Source organism: Piliocolobus tephrosceles, chromosome 17, assembly GCF_002776525.5.
Source record: "Piliocolobus tephrosceles isolate RC106 chromosome 17, ASM277652v3, whole genome shotgun sequence".
In the NCBI taxonomy this organism is placed as follows: Eukaryota; Metazoa; Chordata; class Mammalia; order Primates; family Cercopithecidae; genus Piliocolobus; species Piliocolobus tephrosceles.
Window position 1 is genome coordinate 69,717,905 of NC_045450.1, and position 14,507 is coordinate 69,732,411.

General features: G+C 49.3%; 1 protein-coding gene across 6 annotated transcripts in view; it reads left to right on the forward strand.

The window, feature by feature from the left end:
• KIAA0513 (KIAA0513 ortholog) overlaps positions 1 to 14,507 on the forward strand; it is a 60,629-nt gene that overhangs the window by 10,849 nt on the left and 35,273 nt on the right. For 3 of the 6 annotated variants that reach the window (XM_026447259.2, XM_026447261.2, XM_026447263.2), the window contains exon 1: positions 9,576 to 10,084. The exons of the other annotated variants lie outside the window; for them this stretch is intronic. The gene's annotated coding sequence lies outside the window, so the exon portion shown is untranslated. Of the gene's footprint in view, positions 1 to 9,575; positions 10,085 to 14,507 lie in introns of those variants that run through there. 6 annotated transcript variants of the gene reach the window in all.

The following is a 14,507-nucleotide window of genomic DNA, read 5'->3' on the forward strand; positions in this document are numbered from 1 at the left end:
GTGCTACTTGCTGCCAGCTACCTTCCCTAACCCAGCACAGTCCAGCAGAAATGCAAGACGCACCACATGTGTGATTTTAAATCTAGCAGCCACCTTAAACAAGTAAGGATATCTAGCAGTATAATCTATTTTTTAATTGGCCGGGTGCAGTGGCTCATGCCTGTAATCCCAGCACTTTGGGAGGCCGAGGTGGGTGGATCACTTGAGGTCAGGAGTTCAAGACCAGCCTGACCAACACAGTGAAACTCTGTCTCTACTAAAAAGACACAAAGATAGCTGGGCATGGTGGTGGGCACCTGTAATCCCATGGTGGCGGGCACCTGCTCGGGAGGCTGAGGCAGGAGAATCACTTGAACCTGGGAGGCGGAGGTTGCAGTGAGCCGAGATTGGGCCACTGCATTCCAGACTGGGCAACAGAGCCAGAGTCAGCCTCAACAAAAAAGAGAAAGAATGTCTTGTTAATAGATTCTATTATTCTATGTAACCCAATACCAGTATATCCAAAATATTATTATTTCTACATGTAATCTATATAAAAATTATTAATGAGATAGTTTACCTTCTCTTTTCTGCCCAAAGTCTGAAATCTGGTGTGGTCAGCAGGTCACAGCTTGAACAAGCACATTTATGGGCTCAAGGGCCACATGTGGCCAGCAGCTACCACAGTGGGCAGCACAGCTCTGACCTGTTAGTGACGTTTTTTATTCATAGCACAGATGATGGCTATAATATCTTTTGTTTGCTTTTTTGCTCTCTGACTAGCACATAAGCTCCCTGAGGGCCAGGCCTTTGTCTCTTTCACCCAGAGCAATGCCTGGTGCACTGTAGATGTTCAGTAATACTTGTTGACTGATTGAGTGGACGGAGGCCAAACACAAACCCTCAATTCTCCTGCTGCTCTAGAGGCCACAGAGTAGTCAATGCCATTGGGAGCCTATTTTAACCCGGGCCATTTAATGTCACAAGGTTCCTTGTAACACAGAACACTGTTTTATGTAGGGACTTATGTATCATCAAAGGTCTTTATGATTACTCTTTTTTATTTTTTTGAGACAGGGTCTCACTGTGTTGCCCAGGCTGGAGTGCAGTTGCACGATCAGGACTCACTGCAGCCTCAACCTCCTGGGATGAAGTGATCCTCCTGCCTCAACCTCCTGAGTAACTGAGACTGTAGACATGTGCCACCACGCCCAGCTACTTTTATTTATTTTTTTTATAGATGGGGTTTTGCTGTGTTGCCTATGCTGGTCTTGAATTCCTGGGCTCAAGTGATACTCCCACCTCAGCCTCCTGTGTAAATGGGCCTACAGACATCTGCCACCATGCCTGGCTAAGTTTTGTATTTTTTGTAGCAATGGGGTTTCGCCACGTTGGCCAGGCTGGTCTTGAACTCCTGACCTCAGGTGATCCCCCTGCCTCAGCCTCCCAAAATATTGGGATTACAGGTGTAAGCCACCACTGCTGGCATGATTACTCTTTTTTGGGTTGTTTTTTTTTTTTTTTTGGATGATGGTGATACCAAAGAAAGAAAGAAAGGTTTTCTTTATTCTTTTTTTTCCTTTTTTTGAGGTGGACCTCACTGTGTCACCCAGGCTGGAGTGCAGTGGCGCCATCTTGACTCACTACACCCTCCACCTCCCGGGTTCAAGCGATTCTCCTGCCTCGGCCTCCTGAGTAGCTGGGATTACAGGCATGCGCTACCACGCCTGGCTAATTTTGTATTTGTAGTAGAGACAGGGTTTCACCATGTTGGCCAGGCTAGTCTCGAACTCCTGACCTCAGGTGATCCGCCTACCTCAGCCTCCCAAAGTGCTGGAATTACAGGCGTGAGCCGCTGTGCCCGGCCATAGGAGGGTTTTTAACAGGAAGCAAGTGCAGAGATTGAGATGCTTTGAAGCTGTTGCTTGGAGTTAATGTAGATCAGGAATTTTCACCTGGAGACATTTGCAGTTGTGACAACCCAGGGGTCCTTCTGGCATCTAGTGGGTGGGCCCGGGAGTGCCTCAGGCATCCTATAGTGCAAGGACAGCCCCCACCACAAGGAATGACCCAGCTCAAATGTTAAGAGTGCCTTTGTCAAGAAACCCCATTGTTGGCTGGGCGTGGTGGCTCACACCTGTAATCCCAACTACTTGGGAGGCTGAGGTAGGAGGATCGCTTGAACCCAGGAGGCAGAGGTTGCAGTAAGCTGAGGTCACACCACTGCACTCCAGCCTGGGTGACACAGCGAGACTCTGTCTCAAAAAAAAAAAGAAACTCCACTGCCAATCATCGCAGCTACACATTTGTTGCTGTCTTGGTATTGCCTCTGGTAATGTCGGGAAGGTTTTTAACTTCAGGAAACTTGAGAGGTTCCACGCAGGCCCCATCTTTTCATTCCCTTCTCTCCGTTCAGGTTAAACCCTCCCCAATCTATCATTGCTTTTCCTAAAAGCACAGACCAAATGGGAGCGGCCTGCAGCCAAAGCATTTGAGATGAAAGAAAATTGGCTCCACTTGTAAACTACAGATGAGAATTTTGCAGAGAAGCCATCTAGAGAAGCATGTGCCTTGAGAACTGTGGATCAATACACTTAAAGCAGTCCTTGGAACCTATTTAGATACCCTTGAAGCAAAACAGCCACAGAAACGTCTTTCTTTTCACTCACATGCAAGTAAACATCTGCCAACTCCACCATTTCCAGGCTCCTCAAAAATGCATTTGCATATTGCAAAGCAGGACTAGAGTGCAGAATGAGATGTATTTTAATTCTTGTTATATATTAAGGTCCCCTAAATAAGAATTCAGCTCCTGTTTTATTATGGGTAGAAAAGTGGTTGATTATATATGTTTCAGTTTTAGGGTTTTGGGGAATACTTCCAAATAGAAACTGAAGTTGTGCTAGACTAGGCAGTATTTTTTTAATCCTTCCCAACTCTCCAACTAGGTCGGAATCAGTCTGAATTAGCCATGTGGGGGATAGCAAACCACCTCACGCCTGTCGCTTCGCGCCAACTGTTTCCTCTGTCCGGAATATCTTCCGTTATATGACTGGCAGGTTCAGGCTTCTACCAGATTTCACCCAAAGAACGCAGCCCTTGAAAACCGCCCCGGGCAGAGTAGAGTTCTGCTCCTGGGCTCCTCCTGGAGTCAGAGAACGTGGCATATGGCTGTCATCTTTTCTGTGTGCATCTCTCTGGATTGTGCTTGGGAAAGGAAGGGTCGTGTCCCATTCATCTTTCTTTCCTAGGATTTATCGCAGTTCTAGTACTTGGTAGGGGCTTAAAGATGGTTGCCAAGTGAATGGCTTGAACTCGTCAAAGTAACACCTTTTATCTCTACTCGGGCGCTGCCTCCATCTATAAGGAAAGGAGAAGGGCAGAGAGACAGTAGCTGTCCTCTTCAGCCTCAGGTGGTGAAATTCCCAGACCTGGCACTGAGCAGAGAGATGACAAGCCACCCGGGACGGGAGGGACCCTGGGTTCCCCTGGTTCTCTGTGTTTCCAGCTGGTGACACGGTAGGTGGAAAGTGGGGGTTCTAGACCCATCTGAGGAAACCGCCACTTGACTTTGGGGATACAGCTCCACCTTGTCACTTCACTCTCTGGGCTTCAGTGTCCCGCTCTCAAAACAATTCCCGGGAATCCGAGCCTTTGCCCCTGCGCTGCCCACTCCTGTCCCTTCCTTATCTGTCTGCCAAGTCCCTACCCATTTGCCAGAAGCCTGAAGTCTCATGTAACCCTGACATCCTGGGATTTTATTTGAGTAACACAAAGTCTAGAATTAATTAGTGCGTAGCTGTTTTGTTCCCACTTCTTTGCAGACATCCTTTATTCTCTTATAATTATTTTAATAACATTCAACTCTTTTCTTTTGGCAGCGAGTATGTTCTGTGAAAGCCCAGCATTTATGGGTGAAAAGTGCTAAGCCCTCCTTGTTAGTCAGTCCCTACTAAAGTGGGAACTAGAGAAGTTGAGATGCTTTGGATGGGATATCAAATTGCTAATTACATGTGGCCTGTGTGTCTTCCAAATGAGGAGACCTGTAGGTTGAGCCTTTTCCCATGGCTCTTGGTAGAGGGAGAGTTAATCCACCCCGCTGTACTGCAGCTATGTGAAGGGTCCTTATCTATCCCCCAAATGAGCAAATAGGGGACAGGGTCCTTGTCCATACCTGAAATATTGTAAGGCTGTGGACTCCCGTGCCTGGAGTCCTGGGTTTTTCTAGACACTTCCATCTTGGCTCTGTAGCCTCAGGCAACTGTTTAACCCTTTTAAGCCTTGAAGTTTCTTTTTTTTTTTTTATTTTTATTTTTTGAGACAGAGTCTCACTCTGTCGCCCAGGCTGGAGTGCAGTGGCCGGATCTCAGCTCACTGCAAGCTCCGCCTCCTGGGTCTACGCCATTCTCCTGCCTCAGCCTCCCGAGTAGCTGGGACTACAGGCGCCTGCCACGCCACGTCGCCCGGCTAGTTTTTTGTATTTTTTAGTAGAGACGGGGTTTCACCGTGTTAGCCAGGATGGTCTCGATCTCCTGACCTCGTGATCCGCCCGTCTCGGCCTCCCAAAGTGTTGGGATTACAGGCTTGAGCCACCGCGCCTGGCCAAGCCTTGAAGTTTCTTCCTCCATGAAGTGGGGATAATAGTTTTAGCTCATATGTTACTGGAGAATGAAATCAGATATTTAGTGTCTGGTATGTAGGGAATATACAATAAATGTGAGTTATAGTTATTATGTCATTATCAAAAAGTAGTAAATAATGGTAATACTGAGTGTTGTGGAAAAGAACAGTCCAGACCAGCATGGCTCCCTCCCAGCAGTGCCATGGACAGAGGCAGCAGCAGGCAGCGGTCGGCTTGGCCTTTCTGCAGGGCATTCGTCAGGCCACACCGTGGCACTCGGAGGCAGGCAGGCTTCTGAGATTCCCTGAGAGGGAGGAGCAGAGACTTTTGAAATGTCTGAAAGTGCCATCCTTTTATTCAAATATAAGTTTTTAAGGAAAGAAAAATTTTAGAAAACTGTGATTGTGTATAACTTCTATAATGAGTGGGATACACATCCTTATTTATTTTTAACAACTACGAGGTTTATAAACAAGTAGTGGGAAAAATAATTCTTTACATTTGCTAATATGTTATAACAGGCACAAACCGAAATACAATTTTAGACTAGCAGTGTATAAAAATACTTTTTAAATAGTCATTTTGATAGGTACAGTAGCACTTGGAAAAATAGCTGTGTAGTTATTCCTTGTGAGGACCTACTAAAACAACTCCATTCACTGCCCCCAGCTGCAACTGAAAGCACAAACCTGGCAAGCAAGTTCTCTTACCCAGATACACACCACACACACCTGTGCACTGAAATAACCTCCAGCCCCCATCTGTGGTGCACATTGGTGAGGCATCCGTCTCAAACAGGGCATGAGATGACAGTGTTTGGAGCTTGTTGCTTCTTGGTTGTTGTTGTTGTTTTTTTTTTTTTTTTTTTGAGACAGAGTCTCGCTCTGTCACCCAGGCTGGAGTGCAGTGGCACCATCTCAGCTCACTGCAACCTCTGCCTCTTGGGTTCAAGCAATTCTCATGCCACAGCCTCTTGAGTAGCTGGGAGTACAGGCATGCACCACCACGCCCAACTAATTTTTTGTATTTTTAGCAGGGCTGAGATTTCACCATGTTAGCCAGGTTGGTCTTGAACTCCTGACCTCAAGTGATCCACCCACCTCAGCCTCCCAAAGTGCTGGGATTACAGGTGTGAGCCACTATGCCTAGCCAGGAAAAGTGATGTTTAATGGATTGAAATGCCTTAATTGAGGCCGGGCGTGGTGGCTCACGCCTGTAATCCCAGCACTTTGGGAGACCAAGGCAGGCAGATCACCTGAGGTCGGGAGTTCAAGACCAGCCTGACCAACATTGAGAAACCCGGTCTCTACTAAAAATACAAAATTAATCGGGCATGGTGGCGCATGCCTGTAATCCCAGCTACTCAGGAAGCTAAGGCAGGAGAATCTTGAACCCAGGAGGCAGAGGTTGTGGTGAGCGGAGATCGCACCACTGCACTCCAGCCTGGGCAACAAGAGCGAAACTCCGTCTCAAAAAAAAAAAAAAGAAAAGAAAAGAAATGCTTTACTTGAATCTTCTTGTTTGTAGACTGGCATGAACGTTTTTCCATCTTTGTTTCTTAAAAACCTCAATAGGACAGAAAGAAGGAAGCCTGCCTCATCTTTTCCTTTTGTAGTCACTCATGAACTTCTCTGTGGCTTGGGCCCTTGTCCCGTCAGCAGTGAAGACACTGGATCAGTCGTATTGGTTTGTAACTGAGGGGAGGTGAACTGGTGGTGCCCACTGTGTGTGCAGGGACTCTGGTCCCCAGGAAGGCACAGCAAGTGTCCCCTGTGTCATCTAGGGCAGGTCACAGTGTTCAGCGAGGTGACTCAGGAATCAGGTCCCTCATAGTATCCCAGAGGGGGACACGTTGACAGTGTTTCCTTTCTTGGGGTTCGAAGTGATCCCTGCTGTCCCGGAAACATAGTCTCTGTCCATCTACCACCACAAAGTAATGCTCCTCTTTTTTTTTTTTTTGAGACAGAGTCTCCCTCTGTCACCTGGGCTGGAGTGCAATGGTGCGATCTCAGCTCACTGCAACCTCTGCCTCCCAGGATCAGGCAGTTCTTCTGCCTCAGCCTCCTGAGTAGCTGGGACTACAGGCATGTACCACCACACTTGGCTAATTTCTGTTTTTTGTAGAGACAGGGTTTCACTTTGTTGGCCAGGCTAGGCTGGTCTCAAACTCCTGACTTCGTAATCCGCCTGTCTCAGCCTCCCAAAGTGCTGGAATTACGGGCATGAGCCACCGTGCTCAGCCAGTAATCTCCCTCTTAAGAAGCCATCCGGCCAGGTGTGGTGGCTCACGCCTGTAATCCCAGCACTTTGGAAGGCCAAGGTGAGCGGATCATGAGGTCACGAGATCGAGAACATCCTGGCTAACACAGTGAAATCCCGTCTCTACTAAAAATACAAAAAAATTAGCCAGGCGTGGTGGCAGGCACCTGTAGTCCCAGCTACTTAGGAGGCTGAGGCAGGAGAATGGCGTGAACCTGGGAGGTGGAGCTTGCAGTGAACCGAGATTGCGCCACTGCACTCCAGCCCAGGCAACAGAGCGAGACTCCGTCTCAAAAAAAAAAAAGTAATAAATAAATAAATAAAAATAAAATAGAAAAGAAAGCGCAGTCAGATGCGTTTCTAGACATCTCTGTGCCATGAAAGAGCAGGTGAATGGGAGGCTGGGGCTGCTGCACATGCCTGGTTTCAGCTGATCAGGGCTGATTTATGGCCAAGCACTCACTGTTCTTTGGGGGATCCTTATATTTGATACTTAAGCAGAGGCCCGATGACCTTGTTTGTTTGTGACAGAGTCTTGTTCTGTCACCCAGGCTGAAGTGCAGTGGCACAATCTTGGCTCACTGCAACCTCCACCTCCTGGATTCAAGTGATTCTCCTGCCTCAGCTTCCCGAGTAGTTGGGATTACAGGCACCCACCATCATGCCCAGCTAATTTTTGTATTTTTAGTAGAGATAGGGTTTCACTATGTTGGCCAGGCTGGTCTCGAACTCCTGACCTCCAGTGATCTACCTGCCTCGGCCTCCCAAAGTTCTGGATTACAGGCATGAGCTACCGCATCCGGCCCCAATGACCTTGTTTTAAGGACATGACATGGACTTCCTGGAATTGGGATTCATTTTGAAGAGTCAGTGCTCCTAAGTTGCCGCCAGGCAGGGGACCAGGTTCTGCCCTGTGCATTGGCCTCTGCTTCAGCCTGTGCAGGCTGTGTGGATGAGTGCCACTTTCTGCACCAGCGGGCACCTTGCAAGGGTTTGTGGAGCTCCAGCGAGTAGCCCACTTCCATCTGTCCATCTGGCTTGGACTTTCTGTACTTATTCTAGTCCCATGGCTGTGCTCCTGCAGGGCTAGGCAGATGACGGCAACCACCGATAATGTGCATCTCAAAGGGACAGCCACCCGAGGAAGGGTCACAGGAAATGTCACAGGGGGTGGGTCGTGCCATAGCCCCTGGAAATGAACCGGGACGTTGCCCTTGATTTTTGCCTGCGTTCTGGCTTTGCACATTGAGGGAGCTGCTTCAGCCCTTCCCTTGGTCTCTGGCTGTTTGAGCTTTTATGTAGAGAGCCGAGTAGGAGTCAACCCTTTGGGGCTGTCTCATGTGAAGTCTTTCTTGCCACACGCTGTGTCTTTCTCGGCTGTGCAGCTGCATCTTTCACTCATGGCTGTGCTCTTAGCAGTTTCTTACCCTGTGCAGCTTAAAAACAAACATCTTACCTAACCCAGAGTGCTTTCTACATGCCCGTGACACCTTTCTCCTTACAGAGGATGAAGAACTATGGAAAAACTCAGGGCTCTGATATTGCGAACTCCCTAAATTCTCCCACCTCCTTTCCCACATAAGCTGATGCTCAGCCCACCGCCAACCAGCATCAGCCCAGGGGAGGCCCGTCTGCTCTGCCTTCGTCATTTCTAGTCCCCCTCGGTTATAGTTCGTGTTCCTCATTCTCACAAGAAACAATCCCTTTCCTTCTTCAGATGGACGCCGCGTCTGTAGGCTGGTGCCATCCTTCGAGGTCTGCTGGTGACACACACTGAGAGGGAACCTAGGTCCAGAATGTGCTTGTCAGGAAGGGTGTGCAGCCCCGGGTTCTCTTCATGTTCACTGACTCTTTCCTTTGTCATCTTCATTCTGCCATTGAGCCTATCTAGTGGGTTTTTACAATTTCTGTCACTGTATGTTTAGTTCTAAGTGTTCCATTTGGTTCTCCTTTATACCTTCTATTTCTTTCCTGAGACTTTTGATCATTCCCTTTATGTCAAGAATACCCCTCCTTACTTCTTGGAGGGTTTTTTTTTTTTTTTTTTTTTGAGATGGAGTCTCACTCTGTCGCTCAGGCTGGAGTGCAGTGGCACCATCTCAGCTCACTGCAAGCTCTGCCTCCCAGGTTCACGTCATTCTCCTGCCTCAGCCTCCCCAGCAGCTGGGACTACAGGCGCCCACCACCATGCCCGGCTAATTTTTTGTATTTTTGGTAGAGGCGGGGTTTCACCGTGTTAGGATGGTCTCAATCTCCTGACCTCATGATCCGCCCGCCTCAGCCTCCCAAAGTGCTGGGATTACAGGCGTGAGCCACCGCGCCTGGCCAGGTTTTTTATAGTAGCTGCTATGGAGTCTGTCAGCTAATTCCAATGTCTCTGTTAGCTCAGATAAGCTGTTGATCATCTTTTCCTATGTGAGTTGAGGATATTCAACTTCTTTGTATGCTGAGTGGTTCTTGATTGGTCCTGAACATTCTGGATTGGTCCTAAACATTCTGGATTGGTCCTGAACGTTCTGGATTGGTCCTGAATATTACGTTAGGAAACTATGGTTCTTGATTCAGGCCTCTGGAACGTTGTTGGTGCCTTGGTTTTAGCAGGCAGTCTACCAGCTTGGGCTCAGGTTCTCAGTCCCTACCACTCTGCTGTGGGTTTTGGTGCCGTTTTCCAAGCCTTTGCCCGCTCTTCAGATCTGTCCACTGTGTAGCACTCCATGGCCTGCGTGGGCCCTGGGCATGCTCCGTCCTGACCTTCAGTGCTCAGGGTCTGTGCTTGAGGGCTCTGTTTACTTATGCCTCACTCAGGGCTGAGCCCACGAGCTCGTAACAACTTGACGGAGTTGTTTTCCCCAGCTCCTCCCTTTCTGCAATCTCCCGAGCACTTTCCGGTTTCCTGGGCCTCCTGTCTTCACCCCTTCAGCCAGGAGGCAGGGCTTCAGTTATCAGCTGTGCCACACTTCTCCCGTGACTGAGCTTACTTTTGTGGCCAAGCAAGAAGAGGACACAGAGAAAAAAGCCAGCAGGTTTTTCACCCATTTTGGACCACCGTTCCTGTAGCTGGAAAGGAAGGTTCCCTCCCTCAGAGCTTCAGACCCCTGCCGGCTGACCCCTCTGCTGGTGCTGTCACTGTTGCCACCACTGCCGCTATGGAATTTCCTGGGCACCAGAGAGACAGGGAGAAAAGAAAAAACCCGGGGATCTGGCCCACTGTCTCAGAACAACCAGGTGACCCCTTTCCTGTTGTTAGAGGCTTATCCTGGAGCCCCCGGGCACCCTCTTGCTCGCTTCTGGGTATCGAGTTTTATTTAGTCCAGGCTGGGGATACCAGGGTCAGGGACATGGTAGACTCACCGCAACCTTGGTGGTACTTCAAATTCTGGTTCTTCAACCCCCTTCTGCCTGCTGCTGGTCAATTCTCACAGGCATCAGCAGCTCCTCTCTGTGCCTGTCTAGCCTTTTAGCCACTTTCAGTGGGCAGGGCAGGGTGGCAGGGGCGGCGCTGACTCCCTGTGGAGTAACCATAAGGAAACCAGAAGACGTGTTTTAAAGGCCTTAAGCAGAAAAATCTGGATGAAACAAAGAAATGAGGAAGTCAGGAATAAAGTAAAGGCTGAATAATTAGGTGAGAGTGAGCAGAAGCGCCTGATATGCAGGATCCTGTGGGCCTCTGGAGCCCATCGCCTAATGCCCTCACCCATCTTTCCATGTGCACCTTGCAGAGGGAGGAGGGAAGCCCTCCACAGCCACCCCACCTTCCAGGTTGAGATGAAGGCTCCGACCGTCAGCACATGAGCCTATCCTTTCCACAGGGAGTGTCAGAAAGGTATGGATGGAGACATGGAAAGGGGTTTCTAAGAGTCAGTAGTCTTTAATCCATTATATCAAGTGTCTGTGTCCAGGTAGTCACCCACGTGCAGAGCCTCATGCTGCACAATTGGATCTGGACTTGATAAAGAATTTAGCATCTCAAAGCAGATCTCTCTCTCTCTCTTTCCCCCCTCTTTTTCTCAAAAAACAAAGCTTTTATATGATTCTTGCTTTGTTGAAAGACTTTCTCAAGCTGGATGCGCTGGCTCACACCTGTAATCCCAGCACTTTGGCGGGCTGAGGTGGGAGGGTAGCTTGAGTCCAGGAGCTGAAGGCTGCGGTGAGCCAAGATTGTGCCACTGCACCCTAGCCTGGGTGACAGAGCGAGACTCTGTCTCTAAATTATACTAGTGATGATAATAATACTAATCAAATATTGTTAAATATGTATCAACCAGATAAGGGAGGATTTCAGAAGACCACAAACGACCTGTAGAAAACAGTGGAACACAGTAACAGTCTTCCGATTTCTTCGATTTCTTTGATTTATTCGCATTGAGGGGCAGGTTTTGGGTTGGCCACAGCCCAGAAGGAGGTAGGTAGTCGGGGGGAAGTGAAGAAGGCCTCAGCAAAGGCGCAGGGTGTGTGTGAGCGGGAGAGGGAGGGAAAAGCAGCCTGATGAGGGCAGAAGTTCTTTCTTGAAGACACCAACACCGAGTACTTCTGTGAGGTTGCTTTGCCCGGTGGCCACGTCCCCTCTGTCCTTGCTCCCTGCAGAACTGCGTGGGCAGCTTCAAGCAGCTCCAGACTGCAGAGCGCCTTGGGCCCCAGCCAGCGATGGCAGGTGTCATGGGTAGGTGGGGACAGACACTAGTGGCTCTTGAACAGAGGCTCACTGTGGCCTGCCAGGCCATCCCTGGATCCAGGAGGGTTTGCAGTCTTTCCTCCCAGGCCATCCCTGGATCCAGGAGGATTTGCACAGTCTTTCCTCCCAGAGAGACACAGATGTTCTCGGTGCACAGCTGTTAGCTTTGGCCCTCCATGGGGCCAGTGGGAGCTGAGCACCAAGCCCAAAGAGAATAGAGGTTGGTTCCGTTCCACCCTCACCTACCTTGGGTTCTGATACGGTTTGGATCTATGTCCCCACCAAATCTCCTGTGGAACTGTAATCCCAGTGTTGGAGATGGGAGGTGATTGGATCATGAGGGCAAATTTCTCATGAATGGTTTAGTGCCATATCTCTTGGCACTGTCCTCGAGATAGTGAGTTCTCATGAGATCTGGTTGTTTAAAAGCGTGTGGCAGGCCAGGCAAGGTGGCTCACGCTGGTAATCCCAGCACTTTGAGAGGCCGAGGCAGGAGGATCACGAGGTCAGGAGATCGAGACCATCTTGGCTAACACGGTGAAACCCCGTCTCTACTGAAAAATTAGCCGGCGTGGTGGTGGGCGCCTGTAGTCCCACCTACTCGAGGGGCTAAGGCAGGAGAATGGCGTGAACCCAGGAGGCGGAGGTTACAGTGAGTCGAGATCGTGCCACTGCACTCCAGCCTGGGTGACAGAGCGAGACTCCATCTCAAAAAAAAAAAGGGGGTGGGGCACCTACCCTCATTCTCTCTCTTGCTCCAGTTCCTGCAACGTAGGACGTGGCTGCTTCGTCTTTACCTTTCGCTGTGTTCATAAGTTTCCTGAGGCATCCCCAGAAACCAAGCAGATGCCAGCGTGATGCTTCCTGCACAGCCTGTAGAGCCAATGACAACCTTTTTCTTTATAAATTACCCAGTCTTGATCTTTATAGCCGTGCAAGAATGGCCTCATTCACATTCACGAGGCCCAAGTCCTGCATCACTTAGGGAGCCTCTCCCAGTTCAGTAATTATATGTTGCCATCTCCGTGCCAAGGGGTTGGGGCAATATTTGTTTATTTTGCCAAATTATGCGAGAGTGGAAGGCTCAGTCGGTCTCTGTCGAAATTTTATTCAGCTGTCCCGGAGTTGGCTGCCGTGTCCTTTTATGAAAGAAGTGCAGCCCGTCACCTGGGGAGGGCACGCCTTGCGCTGAGTTCTAACACGCGGTTGTAGTGGAACCAACTCAGTCAATGGTAATAGCTGATGGTAGACAACCCATCACCCCAGGCTGTCTCAGTGCCTGAAACTCGAGCGCCCAGCTCTCGGCTCAGGAATTACCTAGGACCAATTAAACAGTGACTAAAGTGCAAAGTGTACATCTGCGTGCTTGTGCGCGGTGACTTGAGTTAGGACTTAGGACAGCTTTTGAAAAAACAAGAAATTTCAAAGACTGGAGGAGCTGTTGATTGATTGATTTATGTTTATTTATTTTTTTGAGACGGACTCTTGTTCTGTCACCCAGGCTGGAGTGCAGTGGCGCAATCTGGGCTCACTGCAACCTCCACCTCCCGGGTTCAAGCCATTCTCCTGCCTCAGCCTCCCAAGTAGCTGGGATGACAGGCATGCTCCACTATGCCCAGCTAATTTTTGTATTTTTAGTAGAGACGGTTTCACCATGTTGGCCAGGCTGGTCTCGAACTCCGGACCTCAAACGATCCTCCTGCCTCGACTTCCCGAAGTGCTAGGATTATAGGCGTGAGCTGCCATGCCCAGCCGAGCTGTTGATTTATAGCCATGGTATTTCTTTCCTTCCCTCCCCAATCCCCTGGGGGCTGACTCACCCCTTGTTTTCAGCAGTGTGGTGGAGTGGGGTTTGTTGTGGAGCCTTGTGCGTTGTTACTGAGTCAAGGAAGGCAGAAACAGTAGACTGTGTGCTCCGTGTCATGGGGAATATATCCCCTGCACTGCCTGCCATGTGCCCAGCACTTAGCACAGAGCCTGCCCTTCACAGGCATTTACAAATGGACCCAGTGGGCCAGGTGCACTGGTTCATGCCTGTAATCCCAGCACTTCAGGAGGCCAAGGCAGCAGGATCACTTGAGCCCAGGCATTTGAGACCAGCCTGGGTAACACAGTAAGATCCCATCTCTACAAAAGATGTGTTAAAAAAATTAGCTGGGCATTAGATGCAGCTACTTGGGAGGCTGAGGTGGGAGGATCACTTGAGCCCAGGAATTTGAGGTTAACATTGAGCTATGGTTGCACCACTACACTCCAGCCTGGGCAACAGAGTGAGACCCTGTCTTAAAAAAAAAAAGAAAGAAAGAAAGAAAAAAGAAAGGACCCAGTTGAAGCCATAGTTTTGTGAGGTCATCTTCGTGGAGAACTTAATGCATTTCATTCTCCCACTGGGTTGGGGAGCCAGCAGATGGACCCTTATCTCTTTTGTTCTGGGAACTGTGAACCAAATTTAGATGTTTTCCTCTTCCCGGAGGTCATAAAATAGGACCTATCTTTGGATATAGCCATTATGACAGTTTTAGTGGAGAAGAACCGCCTAAGGCTTTGTAAAATGTTATCTCAGAAGGGAAATGGCAAGAAACTCTAGAGGTCCAGTGGCCTCTCCCAGTTAATAACCTGCTAATAAGCGGACATCCCCATTCCCCTTCCCGCTTCCCTCAAAGGGAGACCCCAGAGGACTATTCCGGTTGGTGGTGGCTCCACCTTGCTGGAACTCCACTACAGGCTCAGCTCTCCTGAGCCACATAGAATCGTACTGTCTACTTCCTCATACGCAGCGACTCTCACACATTTAAAGACCACTGTCTTGTCTCACACGTTACTTACCCCCATGGTAATTTTTTTTTTTTTTTTTTGAGACAGAGTTTTGCTCTGTCCCTCAGGCTGGAGTGCAGTGGCGCGATCTTGGCTCACTGCAAGCTCCGCCTCCCTGGAGGCTGGAGGCTGAGGCACGAGAATTGCTTGAACCTGGGAGGC